Below are 26,288 nucleotides of genomic sequence, written 5' to 3'. Positions count from 1 at the left end.
ACAACATCACTTACAGCGACATCAACATTTCTCATCATCGGCGACAAAAAAACAAAGTTAACAAAGGTTAGATTTGGTTTATTTGCTTGTTATGTATATTTTTGTGATGTTTTCTAATTTAATCAGTCAGTTGGTTACAGGAATCAGTCCATAGAAGCTGGTTCAGTTCTGAGGTTCTGTTGGGTCAGAACTAAAATAGTAACTGAAAACCTCCAGCAGAACCGGGCTCAGTATAATCGCTCATCTGCCTCGACAGACTGGGGGTCAGAGAAGACAGAGCAGAGACACAGAAATCACAGAAGCACACATTGATCCAGTAATCTGTTCTACATTAGATGGTAGTAGCGGGTGATCAGTCTTCCATGGTTGATGTCACAGTTAACAGAACGCCAGACCAGGTGTACCTACTATGAAGAAAAAAAAAAAAGACAGAGAACTAAACTTTAATATGATCCCTCTTGTTGATTTTCATCAGAACTCTTGCTGCAGCATTTTGGATCAGCTGAAGGCTTTGAACTGCATTTTGTGGACTTCCTGATAGTAAAGAATTACAATAGTCCAGCCTTGATGTAACAAATGCATGGACCAGTTTTTCAGCATCACTCCTGGACAGAATGTTTCTAATTTTGGCGATATTCCGGAGGTGAAAAAAGGAAACTCTGGAAACCTGTTTAATATGGGATTTAAATGACATGTCTTGGTCAAAAACAACACCAAGATTTTTAACTTTATTACCAGAGGCCAAGTTAATGCCATCCAGATTAAGTGATTGATTAAGAAGTTTAATTTTTGAGGACTCTGGTCCAAAGATTACAACTTCTGTCTTGTCAGAATTTAAGTGCAGGAAATTTAAAGACATCCAGCTTTTGATGTCATCAAGACATGCAAAAAAAAAAAAAAGATTTGATTATTTAATGTCATAATTCAAAAGGCATATTTAATTATTTAATGGAACATTTAAATATTTAATTTACCTTTTCATATTTTATTGTACATTTATTTGTTTAATGGTCTTTTTAATAAAGAACTTGCACATTTATTTGTTCAATGGAACATTTAAAGAGTTATTTAATTTTCCATTTAGTTATTTCATGCCACATTCATTTCATGATTCATTTAATGATTTCATGGCATATTTAATGGTGCATTTGTTTCATTCTATATTTTATTATTTAATTTTACCTTTAACTTTTTCATTTTACATTTCATTATTTCATTACATTTATTTATTTCAGGATATATTTATTTATTTAATTCTGTCCCCCTTAACCCTCCATAATTTCTAGGTTTTAAACAGATAATTATTGAGACATTGTTGGTCAATTCTGTTGCTAAGTTCATCCTTCAGCTCTTACCTGAGATATTAACTTAATTTATTGAGTCTATCTTATGTTTTTAAAACAATGGTGTCTTCAAATGTCCACTTTTTCAGTGATGATGAATTTTTTCAATATCTAATCTCCATCCGTCTCTAGTTGGTTGATATTTCAGGACTCAAGACCTGAGCCTTGCCAATTTAGAGAAAATCAATAAAGAAAAGATAAATAAAAATCCCATGGCGACCTTCGGTCATTCAGTGCATCATTGCATATAAACAGTAGATCACATTTATGAGGCAATTTAAGAAATGTATTGGTAGACAGAGACATGTGACATGAGTCAAAGTTGACTTTAATCAGACAATGATGTGACACAAACACAAAACGTAGCAATGGAGGACAGGGAAACACAGCTCAGAAGCGGGCTGCACAGTATACTTTTTTAATAAGATTTAGAGTAGATCAACAAGAGGAGGTAAGGAGTTGACAGGAGAGGAAGACTGGGCATAATTGAGATAGCATTAGAGCAGATCAAGACCAAGATTATAGTTCTAGAGGCTATGTATCAAAGATGAAAGGATTAGCACTTGTCACGTGTACCTGGTAAGCTAACGCTAGTCCTACCTCACTATGTTGTTCTATAACAAAATACACAATACGCTGTGCATGTAAAGGTTTAGATTTCTGGGAAATCATGTAATATGCATCCTGTGTATGTTTCAGCTGTCAGTCCTCTAGAAAAAACTGGCTGTGATGTGCAACTGGTAAAATCTGTAATGAAGCAAGTAGACTAAAATCCACTGATTTGCTCTGCTCCGAATTTTTTGTGTGAAAGCCAAAAAAGCTGCTTGGAGGAACTTGTTGTGGTTTATGCAGCCTAGGGTGTATGGCTTCAACAACAAACAGATACATTTGGTCCTATAACAGTAACCTAAGCTTTGCAGCTTACAGGTATGTTTTTAAAGCGTACATTTACACCAGATGCTGCAACGAGAATAAAATCGTGCAATAAATAATTTTAATTCTTCCAAAAATAGTAAACAAAACAAAGACTTAACGTAAGAATAAATCAAAGGATAGATAACAAATTTGGGCCCAAGTTAAGTGAGGTCAACTGTACTCTAACTCAACACAAAAAAACTGACCTCCCAACAAAGAACAAAAAGCTGCTTAAATAGGGCTGGAATAACACAAGTCTACCACATGAGGGAGGAACGACATAACAAAAGAACAAATAAATACAAAATTAACTAAAGCACTCTATGAAACAAATAAAGCAAAACTAACTCTTACTTAGAAGAAACAATAATAGATGAATATTTAAGTGACAATATTAATGTATTAAAAACAACTTGAAACAAGTCTCCCCCGTCAGTCTTTCAAAAATCAAATGGTATGATCCAGGTTTCCTCCTCCAGCTGGTTTGTATCAGCAGCACCTCAAACAAAAAACAAGTGTAAATAAACCATTTAGACAGACATTAACCAAAGTGTGCACCCATTAGAAAATACCTGTCTAAATGAAATAACATAAACTGTAATATAATATAAAGAAAGAAAATAATACCAACACGATGTGGTGGTGGGAGGATCATCCACCACAAGCTCTATAACAAGATATGGGAGCACGGGGAAATGCCACAAAGCTGGAAAGAAGCCTTAATAATTTCAATATGCAGCCAAGAAAAGGTTGTACCAGTCCAGGTAGTTGCAGACCCATTGGTTTAAACTCTAAATTATACTTTATAGAGACAAAGCCTTACTTAGCTAGTTACCAAAGTGGTTTTAGAAAAGGAACAATTTTGGTGAAAATTTTCAGTCATCCAGGTCATTAACAATTGACTATTCTGAAACCTGAGATGTTTTTCTTCCTATTCAGGAAGTTTCTCAATTCAAAATGTCTTGAGTAGTGTGGAATTCAGGTGGACAGCAGAGTCTTGTCCTGAGGAGGTAGCTCTCCTGTGTTGAGCCATGCGTCTGTGGAGAGGTTGTTTGGTTTCTCCAATATAAAGATCAGAACATTCCTCACTGACTGAACTGCAGACACCACTCCGCTCATCTTAGGTTTGGGGGTTTTGTCCTTGGGATGCACCAGCCTCTGTCTGAGGGTCCTGTTTGCTTTGAAATGTACTGGGATTTTGTGTTTGGAGAAAATCCTCTTGAGTTTTTCAGAGACTCCAGCAACATATGGGATGACCATGTTTTTGCGTTTATTCTTCTCACCTTTATGTTCTGCTGCGGGTCTTTTGGATTTTCTTGCTGATTTGACAAAAGCCCAGTTAGGGTACCCACAGGTTTGGAGGGCATCTCTGATGTGTTTCTGTTCCTTGTGCTTCCCTTCTGTCATAGTGGGGACATGTTCGGCTCAATAGAGTAAGGTTCTGATGAGTGAAAGTTTGTGCTCCAGTGGATGCTTAGAATCAAAAAGAAGATATTGGTCTGTGTGAGTAGGTTACCTGTAGACTTCAATGTTGAGGTTTCCATCTCCTTCCATGTTCACCAAACAGTCGGGAAAAGGTAGCTTGTTGTTGTTGGCATCCTCTCTGGTAAACTTGATGTTGTTGTCCACTGAGTTGATGTGTCTGATGAAACTTTCTACTTCTTTTGCCTAGATTTTAACCCTAGTTGTCAACATATCTGAACCAGTGCCTCTGAAAGAGTCCATGACTCTCTTTTTCATTTCCATGCAAAGATTGGCCACAGTCGGTCACTGGAGATCCCATAGCACAACCATGCTTCTGTCTGTATGAGTGATCAAAAGTGATCATTATAGGAGGCTGTTACAAAAGTAAAAGATTGGTCATATAAATCATATAATTTCCTGTTGATAAAATGAAGGTGATGGTTTTTACAAGGAAAAGAAGTGAGTGTAAATTAAAACTTGGGAATATGGTAAGATGAAAAAATAACATGGATGATTAACAATCAGTAAATATCAGATAAATGTAACAAGAAATCTAAATATAATGGGGTGCTAAGTAGGGAATAGGTGGGTTGCAGATAGAGTTGCTCTAAGGGCTATTTATATTGGATTAATCAGGTCATTTCTAGACTATAGATGTGTGGTATTTGGATCACACAGTTCTTAAAAACCTAGATCACATTCAACTTTAGGCATTTGGACTTTGTACAGAAGCATTTAGAACAACTTCTGTTGCAGCTTTACAAGTAGAAATGGATGAAATGCCATTGAAACAAAGACGATTACAATTGTTAACCTACTGGACAAGTTTACAGGGCCATAATCAACGTCATCCAACACAGAGAACTCTAAAATCCTACTGGGAGAAGGAAAGGAAAACAGCTTTGGAGTGGTAGTGGAACAGAGAGCTGCAAAACAAAGAGTTGATCAACTGGTTATCAGTCCAACCGTTCCTTTTCTAGTGATACATCCATTGATCCTCCCTGAAGCTAATATAAATTTTTCACTCCTTAAAACAAAGAAAGATAAGGATTGTATTTTTGAGGCTCAAAGTATACATAATTATACTAATACTTATTGTTATATTGAAATTTACACAGATGCATCAAAAGATTCACGTGACAAGATTGGAGTACCATTTATTATTCAAGAATTTGTATTTCTAAGGGTAAAAGGTGTAGTAATGCGATACCAGTATACACAGGAGAAAAGCTGGCAATACTTTAGACAGTGCAATGGATAGATCTGGCTACTTAAAACAATTGTTTAGATTCTAGTAATCGCCACAAAGTCTGCATAGCAGTAATTCAGTGGGTAGACCAGATATTCTTTTGGAGATACAGCAAACGTTATAGAGTGCAAAGGATGGAGCTGATGGTGGTGTTTTTAACCTTAGATAAACAAATATTTACATTAGGTGCTTGTTGTATTTTAGTTCACTCTGATCACAAACTGTACATAAAACCCCCTTAAAACCCCAACGCTGCACAAAGTCATTCAAGTTTCCAGTGGCTCTGTGGAAATTAAACTCCAGTCTAATTCTGGCCTTGATGTTGCACTTCCACAGAGTCACAGCATCAAGATGAGGTCCAGCCTGCAAATTGTGTCTTCAAGATATATAAATAGTCATCTTGGCTTCAGCCATTACAAATTTTAAATTTGAGATTTTGCCTTAGTGGTTCTGATGTAACGCACACCATTAATGAAAACAGAATAGGTAAACAACACACGAAAGAGGCTAAAAACACTCATCATTAATAGACTAAAAAAAGCTGTCAATCTTACATGCTCCATAAAAACATGAAAAATACCCTCAGACAAGCTGCAGAACAGACACACGTTCAAAACTCCTGATGACTGATAAAATGGATTCTCCACTGAAGGTCACCAGTCTGTTTCCTTTTCAGAGGCTTGTAAAGAGTCCTCTACTGGGTCCTCTGTCCTTCGAGCTTGTCTCCCACACACTGACAGGTCTGTCTCTCAAGGTCTGTTTATTCCTAACCTTTATGTACAGCAACTTTGGGCTCATGCTACACAAGATCATCTTGGGGGCCATGTTACATAGTAGAGGATCTGTAGAATGCAGCTGCAGGAGACATCTTTCCTCAGCTGCCATCCTCTTGTTCACCTGATCAAGGAAGCGGTGTATCAGCCTGGCAAACCAGACCTCCAGCAGTGAACCCACTGCCTGGATGTTGTCGAAGTCAGCTCCCAACAACGTTCTCCATTCTCAACCTCTGCATATCTATCCTCTTACTGTACTTCCTATTTCCTGCCATGATCTCCACACACTTAATGCTCTTCATTACCCGCCTCACCCCTCTGCTCATCTCCCTCCTGTCAGGGTTCTGTCTGTTTGCTCTGGTTCTGGGTCTTTTCCCACAGGTGGTGTTGGTGTCTGTGGGGGCGTGCCCCACACCTGCAGCTCATCAGGAGCAGATTCCTCTGGATTCTTAAACAGTGCAGAGAAGGACGGAAGATGCCAGAGCCTTAAACCAGTCGTGTTTTGTGTGCTTGGATGCACTTACCTGGCCTGGAGTTTTGATGAGGAGTTGTTCAGTGGAAGTCCTGTGCTCAGATGTTGCTCTGGCGTTTCCCCTCAAACTTCCTAGGACGTACCTAGTTGGGGTGAGGTCCCCTGTCCCGGATTCCACTGGCACCCTCAACTTTCTGTACTCTGGTCAATCCGTCTGTCACTCCTGCCTGTGGAGGTTGCTTCAGGTCTCTCGCCAGTTTCCACCAGCCGCCCTCCAGTCACCACCCACATATCAGAGTAGACACTAGTTCCCTCGGTGCTTACTCTTCCCTGCTCGTGTTTCTCCGACTAAGGTCAATCCCGCCCAGACATTTAGGCCTCGATAAAGGCGTCTAGCAGTTCCGACTTGTTTTTGCACCTTGCTCCTTTAATAAACATCTTAAACTGTGTGTCGGTCTCCCGAACGTTTTCTGCATGTGGGCAAAACATTTGAAAAAACATGACAGAAAAAGGCTCTGGCCACCAAAGCCCAGCAGAGACGTTCGGGCGGCAGTTAGCCGCACAACAGGAGCAGATGCATTTACTCGGGTTAGCCATTAACTCCACTCACGATCAGCTCCAGCAAGTAGCCGCTCAGCTTAGCCAGCTCACCAGTTCCCTGACTTCCGTGTTGTCCCAACCTATCAATCAGACTGCCGTTACTCCGCCCCCTGCCGAGCTGAACACAGAGGCCATTGGTTTTCTTCCGCCTTCTGAAGGTACGCTACCAAGCCCAGAGAGGTTCTCTGGTGAAAGCGGAAGTTGTGGAGGGTTCTTGTTTCAATGTAAGTTAGTCTTTAACCGTTCACCTCATCTTATTCCCTCTGATCGCATTAAGATTTCCTACATCCTCCGGCTGCTATCAGGTAGGGCTCTCAGATGGGCCAAGGCTCGGTTTCCTGAGTGTAATTCTTTTGGCTGCACTTTTACACAATTTGTTTCTGAGTTTAGAACCGTGTTTTCAGCCGAGTCCAACACAGCACAACAATCACGTAATTTGCTAGCTTTAAGACAAAGGGGCCGCCTTGTTTCGGACTTTTCAGTTGAGTTTTGCACGTTAGCAGCCGCTGCCGAGTGGCCGGACAAGCCGTTAATGTCAGGGTTTTGTTTACCGACGAACTCAGGAAGCGCACACAGGACTAAAGTTTAAGAGTTTTATTTAAATGAAGTATGCTGGATGATGAAGACCGGAGGTACAGGACTGCAGAAAGTCAGGGATGTAGGTGTTGGCAGGAGCTGAAGGCCCGGAGAGAGAGAGAGTCCACACTCGCTAGGTGCTGCTCGGCTAGCAGGCCTCATAGCAACACCAGGACTCCGGGCGGCTAGTCAGGTTAGCAGTTATCCGGAGACACCAGGGCTTCACCAGAGCAGCTTGACAGGTTAGCAATTATCAGGAGACACCAGGGCTTCACCAGAGTAGCTTGACAGGTTAGCAATTCACAGAAGACACCTGGACAAAGAGCAGAGCTTCTCCAGGAACGAACAGTAGAACACAAAGACTTACAGCGGGACTGGCATGGAGTGATGGATAGCAGAAGAGGGCCCAGTGCTGAACTGAAGACAGAGGGAGGTTTAAATAGAGCACTTACAGGTGAAACAATGGTCTGACTAATTAACAAGCAAATGATATCAGGTGTGACTGACTGCTGAGGGGGTGAAGTGAAAATTGACAGAAAATAACTGATGACTGAAAACAATAAATAAAATTAAACCTAACTCAAAAGAGATGAAAAAATGAAAATAACAGAAAAACAAAGCCAAACCAAAACTCAACCATGACAGTTAAAAGCTGTGTTTCTCACTGCTTTAGATGAAGCGTTGAGAGATGAATTGGCCCGAATAGACGAACCGGATTCTTTTGCATTGGCCGTCTGCCTGGACACCCAATTAAGAAGCCGAGGTCGTAGTTTCCCTGACAGAGCCATCCGATCTGCAGGTTCGTCCTCTAGTCATCTAGGGACACCTTAACAAGCCGCATCGGCTTCTCCAGAACCTATGCAGCTGGGTCAGTGGAGGAACGACAACAGGGCTTTGCGGGGGATCTGTGCCTGTATTGTGGTGCAAAGGGACATTTCGTTAAAGAGTGTCCCGCTCGACCAAAAGAGCGAGTCCGTCGGTTGTAATGGGGAAAGCGGCGGACGTTATTGAGACTGTTCCCCATAAAGAAAGTAGTGACCAGATTAGGTCTCGATTATGTTTACCGTTCAGTGTTTCCCCTAGGAATTTGCTTAGGCGAGGCGTTGAGCGGGGGGGAGAAGACAAGCTTTGCACAGATGAACGACAGAGCGGAGCGCCTGCCATTCACTATATGCATGCGCGAAAGCAACGACAAAAACGTTACCATCAAATAAACATGCAAGCATATCGACTTAGGATTTTTTTATTTTTATTTTTTTTGGAATGTTGCCGAGGCGGTAGTGTGAGTTTGGCGAGGCGGCCGCCTCGCCAAGAGAGCGCTGCAGGAAACCCTGCCGTTATCAATAGGATCTGGTGGTGATTGTTTGGAGGTCTTAGCATTAGTTGATTCTGGGTCCGATTTTAATCTGATCGATCAAAGACTTGTGGACCAACTTCAGGTTCCCACCGAAGGATTAGCCGAACCATTACAGGTGTCAGCCTTAGATGGTCAGGGGTTGACCTTAATTACTCATCAAACTAGTTTACTTGACGGAATCGTTTCAGGTAACCATAGAGAGAAGTTATCTTTCTTTGTTTTCCCGGTCAAGCGCTCTCCAGTGGTCCTAGGGCTGGCTAACCCTAACTGTTCACAACCCGCAGATTAATTGGACTGAGTCCCGACTAGAATTGTGGTCACATGCTTGTCACTCCCGCTGTCTACAGTCTGCTCGGCCTGTTTCTCATTCCCCATCCATAGCACCTCAGAGAGAGGATCCTATAGATCTTTCATGGGTTCCCCAGGATTATCACGACCTTTGTCTAGTCTTTAGTAAGAGTCAGGCTAGCTCGCTTCCGCCCCATCGTCCTTACGACTGTGCCATAGATCTACTACCTGGAGCTCCCCTGCCGACCAGTCGCCTTTATAACATCTCGAGGTCTGAATGTCAAGCGCTCGAAGAATACATCAGCGAGTCGCTGTCGGTGGCTGTCAGGCCCTGTATCGATTATCGCGGGTTAAACCAAATAACCGTTAAGAACAAATATCCCCTTCCTCTTCTTTCATCAGCTCTTGAACCAGTTCAAAATGCATCTGTCTTTACCAAACTCGATTTGCGCAATGCTTACCATTTAGTTCGGGTACGTCAAGGGGACAAGTAGAAGACTGCTTTTAAGACACCACTGGGTCATTTCTAATATTTGGTTATGTCTTTTGGGTTGTGTAATGCTCCTTCCGTGTTTCAGGCGATAGTTAATGACGTTTTAAGGGATTTTCTTAACGTTTTCATGTATCTGGATGACATTTTGATTTAATCTAGCAATCTCGAGCAACAAAAGCATCATGTCCGTTTGGTTCTCCAACGATTATTAGAGAATCGTCTTTTCGTGAAAGCAGAGAAATTCGACTTTCAGCAACCTTCCGTCTCATTTTTAGGTCTTATCTTATAAGGGGGCAGGTTAGATCTGACCCCGAAAAGGTTAAGGCAGTTGTACAATGGCCCACCCCTGAGTCTCGCAAGAAGCTTCAACGATTTCTTGGTTTTGCTAAATTTTATAGGAGATTTATCAGGAATTACAGCCAGATCGCTACTCCACTACACCCACTTACTTCCACCAAGGTTCCATTTATCTGGGGATCCGAAGCTGAGACAGCCTTTAATCAGCTTAAATCTCAGTTCTCCCAGGCACCCATCCTTATCCATCCCAATCCTAGCAAGCATTTTATCCTGGAGATAGATGCTTCTGATGCAGGGGTAGGAGCGGTACTTTCTCAGTTGTCTGAGACCGACAATAGACTCCATCCTTGTGTGTTCTTTTCTCGACGCCTTACCCCTGCTGAGTGTAATTACGATGTGGGTGATAGGGAATTACTGGCTATTAAGTTAGCGTTAGAGGAGTGGCGGCACTGGCTCGAGGGATCCGAGCAGCCCATCATCATTTGGACGGATCACAAGAACCTCGCCTATCTACAGTCAGCTCGCCGTCTTAACTCCCGTCAAGTCCGTTGGTCTCTCTTTTTCTCAAGATTCAACCTCTCCATAACCTTCAGACCCGGATCCAGGAACGTTAAGCCGGATGCTCTTTTTTGCCAGTTCACGCCTCACGAGATGGAAGGGGAACCAGAGAGGATCCTACCCTCCACCTGCACAATAGGAGGGTTGCAGTGGGATCTGGAAGACAGGATTCGGCAGGCTCAACAGTTGGACCCAGATCCTGGTAACTGTCCGGCTGGTCTCAAGTACGTACCCAGATCAGTACGTCCTGAGGTGTTACAGTGGTGCCATGATTCCAAGCTCTCAGCTAATCCAGGTCCAAACCCAGTCTCAGGTATGTAGACATTTTTGGTGGCCATCGTGGACTAAGGACGTTAGAGACTATGTGTTAGCCTGTCCTGTTTGTGCTCAGAATAAGGCATCCAATCAATCACCCTCAGGACTGTTACATCCTCTACCCATCCCCAAACGCCCATGGTCCAACATCGCAGTAGACTTTGTCACCGGGTTACCCGTGTCCCAAGGTATGACCACCATCTTGACAGTAGTTGACCGTTTCTCCAAAGCTTGCCATCTCATCCCCATCCGCAAACTACCCAATGCCCATCAGACCGCCCAGCTCCTCATCCGCCACGTCTTCAGACTCCATGGGATTCCAGCAGAGATACTCTCTGACCGGGGTCCTCAGTTTATTTCCCAGGTCTGGCGACACTTCTGCTCTGCTCTTGGTGCCCGTTACACTCTCATGTCAGGTTACCACCCACAGACAAATGGACAGACAGAACGCATGAATCAACAATTGCAATCTACACTACGCTGCCTTACCTCTTCATCCCCCACTGAGTGGAATAAATTCCTGCCCTGGGTCGAATACGCAACTCTCACATCTCCGGATCTACTGGTCTATCCCCGTTTGAAGTGTCTCTAGGTAACCAACCTCCACTACTATCCACCGATGAACTGACCATCCCATTCGCCTCCGTGAACCATTACATTGCTCGCTGCCAGGAGACATGGAAAGCCACCATCACTGCCCTCACACACGCTGCTGAGCAGAGCAAGAGGTTCGCCGACAGGCGCCGTCGACCAGCTCCTCAGTATCACCCCGGTCAGAGGGTATGGCTTTCCTCCAGGGACATCCTCTCTAATCAATCCGCTAAGAAGCTAGCCCCCCGATTCTCTGGACCATACGAGATCGAGACCGTCATCAACCCGACCACTGTTCGTCTTCGTCTACCTCCCCATTCTCGAGTACATCCTACATTCCACATTTCCCAGATTAAGCCTGTTCGGAATTGCAGTTGTGCAGATGTTGCTCTGGCGTTTCCCCTCAAACTTCCTAGGACGTACCTAGTTGGGGTGAGGTCCCCCCTCCCGGATTCCACTGGCACCCTCAACTTTCTGTACTCTGGTCAATCCGTCTGTCACTCCTGCCTGTGGAGGTTGCTTCGGGTCTCTCGCCAGTTTCCACCAGCCGCCCTCCAGTCACCACCCACATATCAGAGTAGACACTAGTTCCCTCTGTGCTTACTCTTCCCTGCTCGTGTTTCTCCGACTAAGGTCAATCCCGCCCAGACGTTCAGGCCTCGATCAAGGCATCTAGCAGTTCCGACTTGTTTTTGCACCTTGCTCCTTTAATAAACATCTTAAACTGTGTGTCGGTCTCCCAAACATTTTCTGCATGTGGGCAAAACATTTGAAAAAACATGACACCTCCTCCACCCCATCGCCAACTGTGGGCTGATCTCCTCGCCACCACACACCATCGTGCCCCCATCTGTCCTCACGCACCCCCCAACCAGGGTCTTCCCTCGATCAACACCCAGCACCTTCAAAACATCAAGAGGACAGCCCATGGATGCTGTCCACGTCAGCGTCCATGGGCTGTCCTTCAGCAGCAGCAGAATCTCCTGTTACGCCAGCATTGCGCTGCTCCTCTGAATGTGGCGGGCCGGTCTAGCCCTGTTTGGGCAAATTTTTATTATATGTCCCTCTTGGTCACATCCAAAACACTTGAAGTTGGAAGAGGTGGCAAACAAGAGGTGGCAAAAGAAATCATCCAGCTTAACATGAAACCTTTACTCGCACCAAGATTTACTCAAAATAGAAACTCTGACATTAGCAGAGTTGATGAATTACCATAACACAACCGCAGAGGTTTTGTACCTAATGTGGGAACCCCCCCCCCCAACAATAAACATGGACGTGTGTTGGTTCTGACTGTTCTGAGCACATACAATGGACTCGGACCAGGTTCTGAAATGGTGGAGAATTGCTGCTGTTGGTGTTGTGAGAGCAGGAGGAAATGATGACCATCCCAAAATGTTCTGTGCTGCACTGCGGCTCCATCCTCCACATGCAGGTGGTGTAGGTTCAAGAGTTAACTGAAAAAGGTGTTTAAATGGACTGATCTGATTATGGATCATTCCCCAGTCCTCTCAATCAGAGTACAATTTCATTCTGATGGTTATAATTTGTTGATTAAGCTTAAGTTTTAATTGAAGATGTGTGGAGTGCTCTGGTGCAGTACACGCAGAACAATATTAAAAGATTCACCCATAATTGCAGCATTGGAGATTATCTGAATATTCCCAATAAAAGGCATGTGATTCTATTATACCTCCAGTACTGATTTATGTAAACAATATATTTTCAAAGAATGAGCAATCTAAATAACTTGGGTTGTATGCTGGAAATCTGTTTAGTCTTCAGATACAATGTAGTGCTGCACCTATCTGCTAATTGTTTTCAACAAAATATTTAGAATAATTAGAGATACTCTTAAATTAAAATACCTCAAAGTTTTTCTTTAAGTTTATTGCACGTTAATAAAACAGTGTTAAAAAGTGTAATACGCATAAGAATCAAGCATGAAATACGACAGGAAAACTTAAAATGTGCAGCAAAAGACTGGATATTGATATATCAACTTAGATTTTGTAGGACCAGTTTTGTAGGACCAGTTTCAACAAACAAAATTTAATTCCTGCTGAATGCTCAATAAATAAATAGATGAGCATAAAATAAATGCACAAAAAGTAGAGCAAATACATTCTTATAAATAGCAATTAATTTATGCAATGTGAAATAAATAAATAAACTCATTTAAAGGGTAACTTACCCCCAAATTAACTTAATTTTCCCTCAATAAATTGTTATCTTCTACTCTGAAACACTTGCAATTCCCTGAATTTTGGTTACACACAGCTGCAGTAACAAGCGTCCTTGATTCACTCTTTGCCTCTGATAACTGTCTCTTCATGTGCTGTGGATTCAGGCAGTGTATTAAAATTCATAAATTATTTAACAAGGTTAATTTCTAGATTGAAGCAAGTTTATAGATAAATAACATGTCTATTCCTCATGGGGTCACAAGGGGTGTTGGTGACTATCTCCAGGCAAGAGACGGGGTACTCTCTGGACAGGTCACCAGTCAATTGCAGGGCAACACAGAGACAGACAGGACACCCACGCATGCACGGGGAGAATGTGCAAACTCCATGCAGAAAGACCCAGGGTCAGACTTGAACCCAGGATCTTCTTTCTGCAAGGCAACAGCATGTCCCACTGCACAGCCAGAAATAATTATGTTTAATAACAAATAGAGATTTTATTAATAAACTTACATTTACTACATGAACTCATAAAAGTACCGAAAATAGGTACTGTTAAGTACAGGGATCGATTCCCAGGTATCACTATCATATCGATTCAAACGTGAAAGGTACCCATCCCTACTGTCCTGTAACTTTGCTTGATTATTCTATCAAAGTGCTCTAGAATGGTGCTTTTAAATGGTACACAGGGGAGTATGCCTCCCGAACCCCTTAGATGGGGTTAATCCTCCACACCTTTTTAAACTCTGACCTGTTTTCATCCCTGAAAAAGTAATGATTTTCATGTCATTCAGATAACGGCCCTTTTCCATTAGATCTACTTGGCTTGACTTGTCTCTATTCAGCTATACACAGTTTGTTCATTTCCTCTTAAAACTCTTAAAAGCTTTTCTACATGGCTGTGGTCATTTTAGCAAGGTTGCCCCAGAGTCCAAAAAGTAACATGACTTGATTTGTATACGATACACAATGCAACATGGCGTTTTTCTGACTCTACATAAAAAAGGCTGCAGTGGGCAAGACAAAACACTCTGCATAAGTACAGGCGTGTGGTAAGCAGGGGTGGGCGCAGTCGTGCAACTCAAAAACAGATAGTTTTGGGACTAACTTTTTATTCATCACATTGTTGTTCACACTAAGTTTAGAAACTGTTTGGGGACTGGTTAATGTCCGCTTTATTTGGTTTCGATATCTGTAACTACAGTAACAATTTTACAAGATATTCGGCTGTTCATCTCACTGTCCTGCCACAGAGACTTCTCCATGCAACAGTAGCAGTCACGGCTCCATAAAAAAAAACATTTGTAATAGCAATGCTGTTTTCTTCTTACCGTTTTTATTATTATGATGTGGTCTGCTCCCATTGCTCAAAAAAGAGACGGCACCGACCACAGCTTGGTAGAATCTCTGGCAGTCGGCCCGGAGCCCTTTCTCTGCGTAGGAGGGTCTTTGGAAGCCTTACCAGGCATAGCAGGGTATCTGGAGGTCTTCCCCAGCATAGCAGAGTCTCAGAAGAGTGGCTTGCCAATCATCCTGGCAGAGCAGGATGATTGGCATCTCGATGGACCCCCAGTGACAAAAGCAGGAGCTGAGGCATCCATCGAACCCTTGGATGCTGGAACTGACCCATGGTGTTTTTATCGGAGCCTCAGAAGCAAGAACAGAATCCGAGGGGTCCGGTTTTAGGGGACTCAAAACGGGTGAAGAACCTGTTTATCTCATCAGCAAACTTGATGTCTCCGTCTGCAGTCCTGCTGGTCCTCTGCCCAAAGCCGGAGATGTTCTTCAGACCTCTCCACACGTCTCTGACGTGTGAGGTAGGCAGAATCAGGTTAGGTTACAGGCAGGATACAGGACTTCTGGATTAAATTTGCCAGTGGCTCGTAATGATCTGGCACAAGTGACTGGTCAGAGAGCTGGTTATATAGTTAGAGGTGCAGGTGGATCTGGTGAAGACTGATGAGAACGTGATGGAGCTGCATAGGTGTGTCAAATGGTGAATCAGACCAACATTAGTGACAAGATCATGGGAGGTATACAAATATCAAACATTTTATTGGTCAACAGTACTGAAATAAATGAGCAAAGAGGACATGGTTGAAGCCAGGTCAGCAGCTGGTTGACCAATTGAACCGAGCTTACATGTAGCCCGCAAAAATGCCTAAATGGAGGACATTTGATTCTGAACGAAAAAAAAGATTATCTATTTATATCTAAAAGCAGGAACGATGATTGTTGTACATATTATATGCTGTGTCAATGCAACGTGGATTTAAGCAGTAAAGGTAAAGGCACTATTGATCGACATGCTAGCACAGACAAGCACAGGAGCAACAATCAAAGTGCGGGTACCTCCTCCCTTTTCTCCTTTTTCCATGAAGCCACATCACAAAATATCTGCTGCAGAACTTTGCAAAGTGTATCACAGCGTCAAGCATCAATCATACCGGTGTGTAGAATGTGGAGAAAAAGTTGAAAAATTTACAATGACTCATTAATAGCTAAAGAGCTAACCTGTGGAAAAATGAAAGCTAAAGCTTTGTGTGAAAATGTTCTGGCACCTTACTTGGACTACGCATTTGGACTACATAAAAGAAAAAAAATCTGCTTTATTCACTGGCAACTGATGTATCAAACAAAGGTACAATTAAATGTTTCCTTATGAAATTGAGATATTTCCACTTTAAGGTTGCCCTGCAGCATGCTTTGCTCGAGTTCTACAGTGACAGTAACGTGACATAGGAAGCGATAGCAAATCGGCTAATGACAAATCTTGAGATGTCTGGTTTGGATTGGGAAAACAATGTCAGCATATACAGCAGACAACGGCAGTGTGAACTTTGGAAAACACAACAGTGTTTATCAAAGCTGAGAGCAGCTCAAAGTGACGTGCTTGCTGCCAGCTGTTTAGCGCATATTTTGCACAATACAACAAGATATGCACCAGGCAACTTTGATCTAGACATTGAGAATGTTGTGTTAAAAGTATACAGCCATTTTACTATCTCAGCCAGTAAAACAGGGCAGCTGAAAGACTTGTGAGATTGTGGAAGGGAATGAGTGCAACCTGCTCTGGCATGTGATCACAAGATGGCTATCTCTGTGGCCGTCCAAGTTTTGGAAGCCTCTCACCAGCTATTATTAGAGCCTGGGTGATGAAGAATGATTTTGTGGAGGTGCTTTGTGGAGGACAGCACTAAAGTGTCTGAAATGTATTTCCTTTTCCTCAGTCACATTCTTGAGGTGTTCTCAGACTGTATTGAAGCACCAGAGGCCAAATCAATCAGCATAACCTCTGTCTTTAAAGTGATGACTGAACTTAAAGGGAAACTTGAGAGGAAATTCAAGTACCATTATTCAGTTTTTGCTGTAAACACCACTTAAACAACTAACATCTGATTTAACAAAGAAATGTGAGGCTGATTTTATTCAGTTCTATGAAAGAACAACAACATATTTGAGTGAGGTATGACTTCTCTGAGAACAGCTTTCACAGCAAAATGTCAAAGCTTGGCCTTACAGTGGCTGTGTTACAACATTGTGCTTGTTGAACAAGTGGTTTGATGAATGACTTGGAAACAGCATGTGGACTAAACCACTTTATGGGATACAGGGGTCATGATCTTTTCATAGGTAGGAAACTCGTTTTACGTTTTTAATTTTGATCTTTTGAGTTTTTGATGTAGTATTTAGTAAAAAATTATAAGTGTCAATGAGGATTTTTTGGGGAGGACATTGTTTTGATAGGGAGGGAAACAATCCCTGTGTCCCCTCCCCCAGGATTTCCACCTATGCATAGTGCCCATCACTAGTAAATGGAACCCCTATTTAAGGCCGATCCCCGTGGTCACCTGACCATTATCTGACACCATGAACTGCTGTAACTGCTGCGTGGCTACCAACAGAGTTCATAATCTCCACAATCGTGTATTGACAGGATACAGTAAACTTCAAGTTAAATTCATTGATACGATAAGAATATAAAAGCTAAATTAAAGATAAGTTCATCCTCTTCTTTACAATTTATCAGAAAAAGTCATAATTATTGATAATATGGAATATTCAGATTTAAAAAAAATAAATAAAAAAGACAGTAGCTGATTTACAGAATGATGTGAGGAAACTGTCAAATATATTATTGCAACACTCTCAGAACAGCTAAAAAAGTGAATAAATGGACATTGGCATCTAAGAGACAGTGTAAATGGTTCTCGATCAGATCAAAAATCCTTAGAACACTTAATGAGTCTGTTAAGAGCATCAGAGATTATAAAGTCTAGCAGCAGCTGTACAAACCACATTAAAACTTTAATCAACAAACCAACAGCAGACCTAATAAGATCAAATAAAATCTAAATGTAGTTTTTAAAGATTATCTTTCGTCCACTATTAAACATAAAAACAAAAAAATAATAATACCCATAGGCTATTTCTAGTTTCAGAATGTTATTACTCAGACATGCCTTCAATTAAATTTTTTTCCTCAGCATGTTGGCCTAAAACTAACCCTAGGTTTGATTTTCATACTGAAGCTTCCCAGCCCAGGCTGTGTTCATTTGTTACTTTTAAACATTTAAATCTAAATTCATTTTTTTCCACTTGATTTAAAACTCTAATGTTAAACAGAATAGTTTTGACCTATTAGATGATTTCTTTTCTACAGTCTTAAATATAAACATTATAAACAGATTGATTTATTGGCTCTTACCTTGATGCTGAGTCCCTGTTTCCATTTATGAATGGGAATTTTCTTCTTGATGTGCTGATATGAGGAGAAAGAGTTGTTGTAGATCGGTGGATTTAATTAATAACGGTTCGTCTTTGATCACACAGAGCAGCCGCTTTAGCGCAAGGCATTTCAGAGGGTCAGGCTCGATTTGGCATTATTCAGCACTAATTAATTAGTCGCCATATGACTTTCTAATAGTTCTGCAGTACTGATGTTAGATGGCGCTGTGTCTGTTTATATCTGCTCATCGCGCCCAATAAGGTGGCTATTTTAAGGCTATCAAAACACTATCTGGATTGAAGCTTGGAGTATATAGTTTTTTCATAGGCAACTGGATTCTGGTCTTTTTAAAATAGGTATATAACGTGGCTACATACATTTTTAAAGGTTTAAAAGCTAGAAAAAAATTACTAAATAAAAACCCAGCAAACATGTTTTCCTTGATAAGCAAAATTCAACAATTTTCAAGACGATTCAACAGCACTTTGAATCATCTTAGCACTGAAAAGTGCTTTATAAATATACTTGCTTTGCCTTGTCTGAATGTCATTCCTGAATATTCATCATTCGACTGAACATTTGCTTTCTAGTGGGATCACTTTGATTCCCGAGCAGTGTCCCTTGATTTGTAGATTAAAAAAAGTAGTTTACTTGAAGTCCAGCTTCAAGTAAACTAGTAAAAAGTTTGAGTTCCCTCTGCTTCATCAGCCACTGGGTCCGAGGCTGCTCCAAGTGTGGAGAGTTGTAATGTTGATGGGTTGAGTAGTCATCTTGCAATTGGAAGGTTATTGGTTCGATTCCAGCTTCTTCTTGTCACATGTCGATGTGCCCCTGGGCAAGGCACTTAACCCTACCAAGTTGCCTGCCAACTGCATATCGGTGTATGAATGTGTGTACGTTAGTGAGTGTGTGTAGTCAATATGACTGGAAAAGCGGTATATAAATTCAGTCTATTAGGTTTACCATTTGCTGTATTCTTGTATGAAGGATTGCCGTAGTTCTACGCCAAACTGCTGACCATTATCACACTGAATGTTCAGTGCTGAACTAGACAGTTATTTGCCATTAAATTTCCAAAGTTCTCAGGAGCCATGGCAGCTGCAGCCAAGCAGGGCTCTGCTGTAATGTGAGCGCAAAACAAGATATATTCAAAAGCTGATTAAAAAAAGTTTTGAACTAGTTATTAATAGACACCAGAATCAATCAATCTTATAAACTATATTTAACCAATGTAAGTTTTTTATTTTTTTTTTAGAAAGTGCCCAGACTCCAGTCTACTCAACGGTGAGAACTGAGGATATCAGTTATGGGGAGATCAACATCAGAACCAAGAAAAATAAACCAACAACCAAAGGTAAAGCTGTTCATTTATAGCTTCTTTACACAGAAATCTAAATTGTGGACATTTGGACTTCTGTTGAACATTGTTCTGTTTTGCACATCGGTTTTTACTTTTATTCAAATTACGATTTAAAATGAGGAGATAAAATGGATGCTCCTCCAGTAAAATGAGAAACCAACTGGTGTGTGTTTCCTGCTAACTAAACTTGTTTCTGATGTGAAAGAAAATCAGAAAAAAAACTAACCGATTGATCATCAACCAAGGAAACCTAATGAAACACACTTAGTCACAACGTAATGAGTTAATATGCTTGAATACAAAGAAAGAACCACAGTATTAAAGCCTCAGATACCAATTTAACACTGATTTGTCATATTGGGTAGTTTAAATTCCTTCACGTTTAACCAGCAGGAAAGAGTAGGAAATAAGTATTTAGCAAGGCTTGATAAATGTGTAGATATACTGGTGAAGATTCTCAGTCATCCAGGTCATGGTCATTCCAAAAAAGTAAAAAACAAAACAACTGGACTTGTTTTCCAAAGTTTGAAGACGTTTCACTTCCTATCCAGAAAGCTTTCTCAATTCAAAAAGTCTGGAGTAATGTGGAGCATCAAGCGTTATACTACTGCCTAACAAAGGCCTTGTAATGGCTTAGATAACATGCAAATTCAACAGAAACAGGTCCCTAGTAATGAAGAGTCGTTAAAGTCATTGTATGCCAGCAGATGGACCTGTTTCGGTTCAATCTGTAGTCATACAATGACCTTAACGACTGCCCAAATGGTCTCAATGTGGTGACCATTTCCTCACCAACAACAAGTCCAGCAGGAAGTATCCACATGCACAGTCTGTCATTTCACTCAGCTGACGCACCTGATCAAAAGGATTCTTCAGAGAAACATCGGCCTGCTGCTCTGCCACGAACTCACTGCGAGACAGAGACATAGGAAAACTGGACAAAGGCAAATTATTATTTTTTCACACATTTCTCCTCTTTCCAACTCTGAGCGTGCGCCATGGCCCGAGTAACTGCGCACGCAGTAAAAACATAACGAGAACGGCAACACGTCAGCACCATTAAACTTTTCCATTTAAGGTTCAGCTACAAAATCATCCAGATCAAACTCCATTTCTACACAAAACTGTAAACACACGCCACAAGGGAAAAAACAAGCTAAACAACAAATAGACTTAGACTTTCTTTATTGTCATTCAGAACGAAATTTTGTTTTCATACATCTCAGAATAATTGCAGTAACTCCACAGGATACGTTGCAGTGAATTTACAATACAGGGTAAAGTGAAGGTAAATTGAAATGAGTGCACCACGGGTCCAAAGTAACCATGTTTCCACTATTCTTTACCTGCCTGCCACTACTAACCTGTCTAATTCCTGGCGTGGATCGGCGGCGGCTTTCTTAAACACCAAACCAGTAAGAAATTAATCTTACGGATTGCCCCCGAGATTACTGCTTGCACAGTGAACGCCTACCGCAAACCCACATGACACTAACAAAATAACAAACAGGTGCAGCCTAAAGTGACAGCACCTCTGGCAGCAGACACAATCACTTAAACAGAACCAACATTGCCCGGCTCAAATGGCCGCAACAAAAACAGGGAGGACACAGCAACCAGAAACGTTTTTAGCCCTTCAGAGGCATTATTTATATCATTAATGGGTCATATTTTCAAGCAGATTAGTTTTCTCTATTCCCCAAAACATATTTTAAATAATAGACCCTAAAACATGTTACACTATTTCAGTCATTTGCCAATTTACGCCAACATTCACATGCTGGTAATGGTAAGCTACATTGTAGCCACGGCTTCCCTGTGGCAGTTTGACAAAAGTTAGGCTCCTAGACAAACAATTACACCATTCTTTAGCACTCACTACATAAATGGCCAAACCTGGAGGGTTTTGCATTTAAAGAGACCGCACCAAGATACTTCTGAGTTGCTCTCAGAAGCATCTCAGAACAGAGACAAAGGAGTGGCTCTTTGGCAGCAATAACAGGGAATTAAGACCAAAGCATTGCAGTTCCACTTCATATAGATCACAATAAATGATTTAAATGTGAAACGTAAGGCATCAAAAAGTATATGTCCCCTTTAATGTGAGTTCAAGCTACATGTTGTGTTTTGAAGATGATAATGTCAGTGCATGCATGCCTGAGTGATGCACAAATCTAAAAATGACTGTATCTAGTTGTTACCAGCACACTGAAACAGGGCGCATCTCTCTCTGTGGTCTGGTGTTTGTAGCTTCCATTCAAGCTGCGAGAACTTATTTATTTCCTGTCATCAAAAATAAAATAGATTGAGGAAGTTTGTGTTTTTTGTTTTCAGGTTTCAAGTAAATTTCCATTACTTATATATAGTAGAGAGCTGCAAAGGGTGCTAGGAGAAGAGACTGTAAAAAAAAAAAAACCTAAAAAAAAAAAAAAAAACTGTGAAAACATGCGCCTGTTTATCAAGTCTTTCTTATACTTCTAATGTGAGCAATCTTATTCGTTGTGCTAATGGGGAATCTTTTAATGTGTGTTTTTTTATTTTGCAGGGAGTGATCCATGTGCTGTGTACTCAGCTGTAAGGACAAATGATGTTAATTATGGAGAGATAATCATCAGAGAGAAGAGAAACAGAGGTAAAATTACTATGAATAAAACCTTCTGCCACTGCTTTGAATGCTGAGATAACATGACTGTTGGTGACACCTGGATGTAGATCATAAAACTATGTTGTCTATAAGTAGTTAAAAAAGATTTGCGCTCTGCAACCCAAAAAAAATATCGGGAAGAATAATATTTCCAAACAGGCCTACTTTGGGTAAAGTATGTAATATTTAAATCACTTAAACCCTTGTGTTTTTACCTGAGGGGTCATATTATATAACAACTAATACATAACCTTCTCCTCCACATACTAACATGCCACTGCAGAACAGACTTGCGCCATGATAGGGTTATTAAAGATAACCCCTTTTATCCTACAATGAAAACCACACAACACAAGTTTTAAACATTTCTATAGAAAAGGACAGAAGACACCCAAACGGAGAACTACACTCCCTTAAGGTTTAGGAACGTCTGCGCCGGGTCATTTCTGTCCTTCTGTCTTTATTATCACACATCAAAGAGGGGGTCAGGACGGTTGGGTCAGGAGGTTTCAGGAATTTTACAACATGGGGTGGAAAGCAAAGAAGGGAGCAAGGGATTCCTTATCTGAGAGAATTATTTGTTATTCCTGTCTAAGGTCAAATACAACAGAACCTTTCTGAAAGCAAACTCTTAAAACAAACCAAATGGCTGTAACTTGATAAAAAATAAAATGATTACATTCACATTTTCCTAACACGCCACTACAAAACCCTCTATCTCCATCTGATGACATGGATATAGTCTCTAATTCCTGGACCTCCATCCATCAATTTTCTTCTGCTTACCCAAGATCAGGTTGCAGGGGCAGAAAATCCAGGAGAGAAACTCAGACAAAATTTTCCCCAGCAATATTCTCCAGCTCATTCTGAGGGATCCCAAGGTGTTACCAGGTCAGACAGGATATATAGTCCATACAGCGACCTCTGGGTGTTCTCCAGGGTCTCCTTCCAGTGGGACGTATCTGGAAAACCTCCCAAACCCAGGCCACCTCAACAGCCTTATTTCAATATGGAAAAGCCGGATTGTCATGTTGAGTGAGGTGGATGTAGGACCAAAGAGCAGACAAAAACTGGGTGGCTGCATAATTAGTTGAATAATGAAGATTATATTAAATGAGCAACAAGACTTAAGGGCAGGACAAGTGCAAACAAGGACCTGGGAGCAAATAAGTAGCAGACCAGACAAGTGTCAACACGCAACGGAGGATCTGACAACAAGGTAGAGGAAAAGGTGTTTTAAGTAAAGAGGGAAGCGGGATGGCAGGTGAAAGTGACTAACGACACATGTGAACTTAATGAAGAGGAAGACTGAAGTCAGGCAGACAGGGAGAAGAGCTCTAACAGGGTCTAATACAGAATCAAAATATTGAATCAAAATAAACATTAAAGGGTGAGAAAGGCAAAAGATCCCCAATCCCAGGAAAACAAAAACAAATTTATTAAACAAACACCTGGAGATAGTGGGGGCAATGGTGGCGCAAGAGTTAGAGAGGTAGTCACGTAACCATCGGGTTACAGGTTTGATCTCAGGTGTTTTGTCCATGGACAAGACACTTCACCTGCATTGCCTGCTGGTGCTGATCAGAGGGTCAGGGTGGCAATGTATGGCAACCTCACTTCTGTCAGTCTGCCCTAGGGCAACCGTGGCTACTAAAAGCTCACCACCATCAGGGTGTTAATGTATGATTGACTAGTTTAAAGCACTTTGGGATGCCGAACTTGATAAAGAGCTATACAGGTTCAAGATATTGTGACACGGATAACAGAACTCTTCATCCTATGTCTAAGACTGATCCACCTAGCCTGAGCAACCCTCCAAAGGGAACTCATGTTGGCCCATGAGGATCTTGTGTTTTCAGTCAGAATCCAGACCATGATTATAATCATAGGAACAGGTCAAACATTTTGACTTTTTCTTTCATTAGACAAGACAATTTTTATTTTTATAAAAAAAAAAAAATGAAAGCACGGTTGTAAATCCAGCAAATATTGTTCAACCACACAACAATTCAGAAGAAAAAACTTATATCTGAGTTTAATAAGAAAATATTGCAGCTGACAAAGCAGATTCATCCCCGTATCATTATTCTACTGGATCATGTATCATTGAAGGTGGTCATGTCAAATGCGACAGCTGAGCAGAGCTTCTCCAGCCCTGTTGACTGAAAACCTCCCTCTGGACATTGGCGGTAATAACTATCCATCCAGGATGTACACCGCCTCTCTCCCATTACCGCTGGAGAGGGGCATTAGCCCCACTGCAAACCTGCATAGATATGCGGGTGGAGGGAACGGATGGAATAACATTAATAACAATTCACAATATTATTTATAGTGCACTTTAACTGTCTCAAAGTGCTGAAAACAAAAGTAAAGAAAAATAAAGCAAAAATTAACAAAAGCTAAATAAAAAAAACATATCAATGAATAACCAGAAAAAGACCCCCTCACCTCCAACCTAGCCGTCTGCACAGCTTTTCTCCCGGAGTGGCTTCAGTCATTTCAATCCAGCATGGCAACATTGTTTTGTCCCAGTTTTAAAGAGTGGATTTAAAAAATCTGAATTTGAAAAGAAAATGAAAATTGCAAGACAGTCAATTGTGCAAACATTGGGAACGTGAGAGCTCCAGAGAAGGAGCAGAGAGGCTAAAGATTGTGGACCTCTTGGTAGATAAGAGTTAGTGTTTGTGAGGACGATGTGAAAACTGACTGGAAAACAAATCTGAATCACTTCTCTGAGGAATGGAGGACAAAGGGTCTGGATGGCCTTATAAGTTAGAAGGATTTTAAAACCAGAATGTTTGAAGGGATCTGCAGCAGACAAGTTACTAAATTAGTGGATGAGACTCTGAAGGTGTTAGGACAAAGTCTACAGATATTTCATACAGCTTTTTTAAAGTAGAATAAACTGTCTTCTGTTGTGTGAGAATCTTATCTAAATCTCTTTTTTCCCAGATATCTTACCAGAACCAGATGTTGTCTATTCTTCACTCAAGTAGTCCAGATGACATCCAACAGCCACCTCTCACCTCATTCCCCCATAAACAAACATCAGTTTTTATCTAAAGATTTTAATTCTGTACATGTTTTTGTAAGTCAAACATTTTCTTTAAATATGTTCTTCTTGTTATTGAAGCTAGGGTAAAAAAACAATGTTACATGGCTGTATTTTCATGGTACAAAGACTTTCCTAACTGTTGTCAGTGAATAGTTTTCATTTTTAAATACGAACTTCATGTCTCACACTAAAGCACATTAGTTCCTTATTGAGTTTCTCTTTTTTAAAAATGTGGCTATAAAGGTTTGAATGAAAAAAGACAGGAAGTATGACTTCTGCTTTCAACTGAAATAAAACCATTCAGACAAGATTTGAAGATTCTTGTTAAAACGATGATGTTTTCACACAAATGGTATGTAGCGCTTGTAAATGCAAAGTTATTTAAATGAAGTGTGATTTCCTGTGTTGTTGTTACGATATAAACAGAAAACAGGAACTTCAGTAATGGGAAAAAGTTTGCTCTAAGAAAGACACAACATGAAAAAGTTCTGGTCTAAAATGTTAAAGATGAATTATTACTTTCATTAATTTTCATTTTGTGATAAAAGTATTAATTTTTATCAGGTTTGCTTGGTGCAGCCTCTGAGTTACAAAAATATTTTAGTTTATTATATTTTTTCGGTGGGAGCCTGGAGAGAAAAGGAGGCACCAGATACAGATAAATGAAGGAACCCTTTTTGTTGGTTCAAGGTTCAGATTTTCCTGTCAAAATGAAAGAATCACAGTCTGGCTCACCCCAGCTAACCAGAATATTTCGTGTTCTCCATATGATATATTATGGTGTGACACCTCTCACAGATAACACTGGTATAAAGCAGAGACTTTTTTTCTAGCTAGAACAGGTGCAGTGAAGTTTTAGGACCCACGTCTTGTTCTGTAACATGTTCTCAATTCTAACAAGAATTAATGAAATGCTAATTGAAGACTATTGGTGTCCCCGTTGTAAAATGAAGGTAGTAACATATTTTATTTCTCCATGAGTAGCACCTAATCTGTTGTCAAATTATGCATGTTTTA

The 26,288-nt window shown here is 40.9% G+C and overlaps 2 long non-coding RNA genes across 3 annotated transcripts in view; both read left to right on the top strand.

Moving 5' to 3' along the window:
* Positions 1-25,583, top strand: LOC118559012. Of its 2 annotated transcripts, none has more exons than XR_004928596.1 (4): positions 1-66; positions 19,465-19,563; positions 22,115-22,201; positions 25,169-25,583. It is a non-coding gene; the product is annotated as an uncharacterized LOC118559012 (long non-coding RNA). The 2 variants fall into 2 exon arrangements; XR_004928597.1 differs by lacking the exon at positions 1-66 and adding an exon at positions 1,732-1,922.
* The window catches only part of LOC118559013, a 69,212-nt gene that overhangs the window by 1,827 nt on the left and 41,097 nt on the right, over positions 1-26,288 (top strand). The gene's annotated exons all lie outside the window — the stretch shown is intronic.

This window comes from Fundulus heteroclitus, unplaced genomic scaffold (assembly GCF_011125445.2).
Source record: "Fundulus heteroclitus isolate FHET01 unplaced genomic scaffold, MU-UCD_Fhet_4.1 scaffold_200, whole genome shotgun sequence".
In the NCBI taxonomy this organism is placed as follows: Eukaryota; Metazoa; Chordata; class Actinopteri; order Cyprinodontiformes; family Fundulidae; genus Fundulus; species Fundulus heteroclitus.
The sequence above is the reverse complement of the archived record's forward strand: the minus strand, read 5'-3'. Positions and strand labels throughout refer to the sequence as shown.